Consider the following 5266-nt stretch of genomic DNA (forward strand, 5'->3'; position numbering starts at 1 on the left):
AGTAAATTTATCATCAACATACAACATGTATATGTTATCATATACCACCTTGAAATGCACTTCCTTGCAAACAGTTACAGGGAAGGTAAACAACATACAATGGAATCTATGCAAAAAAACTTAAACAAAGATTGACAAACAACCATCATTCTAAATAAACTGATTCCTAAGCTCCGGAACCTGGGCCTTAGCACTCAGATCTGCAGCTGGATCTTCAACTTCCTCACAGACAGGACCCAGGCTGTAAAAATAGGGGACAAGCTCTCCTCTACAATCACTCTGAGCACTGGTGTCCCACAAGGCTGTGCACTCAGTCCCCTGCTGTACTCACTGTACACCCATGATTGTGTAGCCAAGTTTCCATCGAACTCAATATATAAGTTTGCTGATGACACCACAATTGTAGGTCGTATCTCAGGTAATGATGAGTTTGAGTACAGAGATGAAATTAAGAACCTGGTGGCATGGTGCGAAGACAATAACCTATCCCTCAATATCAGCAAGACGAAGGAATTGGTTGTTGACTTCAGAAGGAGTAGCGGACCGCACGACCCCATTTACATCGGTGGTGCGCAAGTGGAACAGGTCAAAAGCTGTAAGTTCCTCGGGGTCAATATCACAACTGACCTGACTTGGTCCAACCAAGCAGAGTCCACTGCCAAGAAGGCCCACCAGCGCCTTTACTTCCTGAGGAAGCTAAGGAAATTTGGCCTGTCCCCTAAAACCCTCACTAATTTTAATAGATGCACTGTAGAAAGCATTCTTCTGGGGTGCATCACAACCTGGTATGGAAGTTGTCCTGTCCAAGACTGGAAGAAGCTGCAGAAGATTGTGAACATAGCCCAGCAAATCACACAATCCAATCTTCCATCCTTGGACTCACTTTACACCGCACGCTGTCGGAGCAGTGCTGCCAGGATAATCAAGGACACAACCCACCCAGCCAACACACTTTTCGTCCCTCTTCCCTCCGGGAGGAGGTTCAGGAGCTTGAAGACTCATAGATTTGGGAACAGCTTCTTTCCAACTGTAATAAGACTGCTGAACGGATCCTGACCTGGATCTGGGCCGTACCCTCCTAATATCCGGACCTGCCTCTTGGTTTTTTTGCACTACCTTACTTTCCCTTTTCTATTTTCTATTTATGATTTATAATTTAAATTTTTAATATTTACTATCAATTTGTACTCCAGGGAGCACGAAGAGCAGAATCAAATATCGCTGTGATGATTGTACGCTCTAGTATCAATTGTTTGGCGATAATGAAGTATAACGTATAAAGTAACCACCATGCAAAAGAAGACAAAATGTGAAAATAAAAAAAATAGTGAGAACGTAAATAAATAAATCGTAAAGGTCCTTGAAAGTGAGCTTTTAGGTTGTAGAATTAGTTTGGAGATGTGGTTGGTCCTGACTTTTACAGACTATTCAACACTTCCTTCAGATTCTACAGGAATTTTCCTGCTGACACTCCAAAAACCAGGATATTATTTAGCAGGCCTGGCAATATCCTGCAGCAACACCTCCACAATTCTCTGAGAATTAGGAGATACAAACAAAACTCCAAAGAATTATCAGTTATACACTCATTGTCTACCTGTACACCGACTTGTAAATACAAATATGTATCTAATCAGCCAATTATGTGGCGGCAACTCAATGTGTAAAAGCGTGCAGACACGGGCAAGGGGTCAGTTGGGAGCAGCCCGGTGTCTGGGATTGGAACAAAGGACTGAACTTGCTGTTGGGAGTTGCTGTCAGGCAGGGAGGGAGGGAGAGATGGCAGGAAGTGAAGGAAAGAGGGAAGGTAGTGAATGGGAGGTGGTATTACATGATAGGAGTTGTGTAGAGAAAGGCAAATGACAGATTACTGGGAAACGGAGAAATGAGCCACCAATTGAAGCTTGTAGGAGCTCACCATCCAGTGATGAAGGAAGTAGACAGGATTTGAATGAAAGAAGGAAGGAAGAGTTTAAGGTTTTGTTGAGTGTTGAATATGGGCCTGTTTCTGATATCAACCCTATTAGACTAACTAAAGATTTGAGAAAAGCTTCAGGAGACATTGTGGATGCAAAACCTTTAAGAGACATGGCACTCCTGGCATTTTGTCAAGATGGTAACTAATGTGAGAAAGCTTTGGGGTTAAAAGCTGTGGGAGGAAGGAGTAACACCGAGGAATTCTGTTGAATAACAGTGGCTTTGGGGAGTAATCTCTGGAGTGCTCTTAGATGTATCCATGGAAATTAATCGTGGAAAAAGTTATGGATGCTAAACGTTTTAAAGGGTTTTGTGATGGAGTAAGAACTGATAGCTTATCAGTGTTGATTACATTTGATGGACAACAGTTGCCGTTTAGGGTTAATTTAGGTTATATGTGTTATATAGTTTGAGTCTATGTTCTGGCCCCTCTGAGGTGTTTTCAATGTCAGAAGTTTGGCCATTGTGTAAGGGTAAAACCGGGTGAGGTAGATCTGGTGAAGAACATAATCATGGTAATCGTGGAGAAGACGTTAGGCTAAAATGTGGTATCTGTGGAGAAGAATATAACTCTGCTTATTCAGGGTGCCCTGTACATAAAGCTGTGGAAGTGTATCATGTTCAGACAGAAATAGACATATCATATGCAGAGACTCCACAGAAAGTACCAAAGATGGTGTCTTTGTGGTATGGGACCCCAAATCCTAAAAACTTTCTACAGGAAAGAGCATCCTGACTGGCTGCGTCACTGCATGGTAAGAGAACTGTATTTCCCTCAATCGCAGGACTCTGCAGAGAGTGGTGCAGACAGCCCAGCACATCTGTAGATGTGAACTTCCCACTTTTCAGGACATTTACAAAGACAGGTGTGTAAAAAGGGCCCGTAGGATCATTGGGGACCCGAGTCACCCCAACCACAAACTGTTCCAGCTGCTACCATCCGGGAAACGGTACCACAGCATAAAAGCCAGGAGCAACAGGCTCCAGGACAGCTTCTTCCACCAGGCTATTTGTGCTGATACAATTATATTTCTGTGTTATATTTACTGTCCTGTCATACATTCTATTTATTATAAGTTACTATAAATTGCACGGAGACGTAACGTAAAGATTGTTACTCCTCTTGTTTATGAAGGATGTATGTAATAAAGTCAATTCAATTCAATTCAGTCAATGGGACATGTTAAAATCCAGAGTACAGATAGATTAAAGACAGTGTGTAAAGTGCATGATTGTATTACAAAAGATTATCTGATTGTTGATAAACTGAAATTTGTCACTAGCACAAGGAGCTATTGAGCCTCAGGTCTTGGGGCTTATTGATTAGTTCTGAGGAGATGATGGTAATTGAATGATGAGCTGTAGTCCGTAAAGAGCATCTTGATCTATGCACCTTTGATGCATTTGTAAGGAAGACTAAATAATGTTCAGACTTCAAAGGAGGATTGGTAATGGTTTTTCTAATCTTACAATAGATTGCCAGAATCCAGTTAGTCAAGAATTTAAGAAATGTAATTAAGATTTACCACATAAACTTGATGTGTACAGGAAACTCAGTTGAAATCTTTTCCAAGTTGATACAAATCATGATCTGAAAATGGATAATGGAGAAGCAGCTCCCTTTGTCTAAAATGAGATAGCACATAGAGTTATGAAAACTGGGTGTTTGAGTCAATTGTGGTTGAAATTTGGGGAAATAATAGTAAAGTACTAATAATAAACTTTTGAAAGATTCAAAGTACATTTATTATCAAAGAATGTATAAAATATACAATCCTGAGATTTGTTTGCTTACAGGTAGCCACAAAGCAGGAAACCCGAAAGAGCCTAATTAAGGAAAAAAAAATTGAAAGACCAACACCCGATGTGCAAGAGAAAGGAGAAAAACACAAATAATGCGAACAATTGAAGCGAACTACAACAACTAGTTTAAAAGCCTTGTGAAAGGTTAACACCTGATATATTGTAAAGTGTGGGTGGAAATGGGAAAAACAGGTCATACGGTGTGGGGATTTTCATGCTCATAGTACTCTGTGGGGTTGTGGTGACACATATGTGCTGGAAGAAGTGAGTTTGGTGTGCTTGAATGATGGTACAAGTATTTAACAACACTGTTTCTGTTATGGACCTTACACTGTACCTGAGGATATAGCATGTGTGTGTAACTAGGAAGTGTATAATGATACAACGGTGGGGAGTTCAGACCAAAGAATGGGGAAGGAATGTGACCGAAGGGACTTTGACAGTGAAATGACTTTTGGTGCCGGTCGGGCTGATTTGAGTATCTCAAATCTTCAGGGATTTTCATGCAGAATGGTGCGAAAGAGAAAAAAAACACTCAGTGAGCAGCAGTTCTGTGGGTGAAAATGCCTTGTTAATGAGAGAGGTCAGAGGAGAAAGGTCAGATTGGTTCAAGCTGACAGAAAGTCAACGGTAACTCAAATAACCACACATTACAACAGTGGTGTGCAGAAGAGCATCTCTAAACGCACAACACGTTGAACCTCAAAGTGGATTGGCTACAGCAGCAGGTGGCCATGAACATACACACTTATTAAGTACCTTCCATACCTAAAGTGTCCTCTGAGTGTTTGTGAACAAGCTCTTATGTGTTGTAACAATTGAACTCTATCATTAACTGTCAAGATGAGTAAGACACACGTGACCACCCTCCAAGGAAAATTGCAAATATGCCTTTTATTCGAGGAAAGGGATTCTGTTCTATCGAAGAGACTGATAGCCTCACCCACCACAGTCAAGGTTCAGTTTGACCACTCAATTAATGAATCTGAGTGCACAGTCTGTAAAGGTAAATGTCCATCTCTAATGAGCTTGGTGAAAAAAATAAACTCTGCAACAATCACCTCTATTAGAGACGACAAGAGAGTTCCGATTTGCATCTCCAGCGAGTGAAAAAATTAATGCTCCTTCAATGCCACGTGCAGAGGTTTTCGTCAAGAAGCTTAAAACTCTGAAGCGTGTATGAAAAAGCAGCTGCTTTATTTTATTACTGATTGGAATGACGATAATTCTCACCACATCCACGCATGTGGGGATCTGTTTACATTGTTACAGCTTAGACACACCTCAATACATCAATGTCAAGTTTTCCAAGCAAAATAGTTTACAGTTCTTGTAATTATTCTCAATAACATGATGCAGCTTGCCTTTCCCTATTTATCTATTGCAACCGGATATGGTGGGAGTTGTCAGAATATACTGTATAAAAGTCACTTCCTTATTCCAAACTTGCACGACTTGCTTTTCATCTCCTCTTCTCATTGGCTGA

This window comes from Mobula hypostoma, chromosome 15 (assembly GCF_963921235.1).
Source record: "Mobula hypostoma chromosome 15, sMobHyp1.1, whole genome shotgun sequence".
In the NCBI taxonomy this organism is placed as follows: Eukaryota; Metazoa; Chordata; class Chondrichthyes; order Myliobatiformes; family Myliobatidae; genus Mobula; species Mobula hypostoma.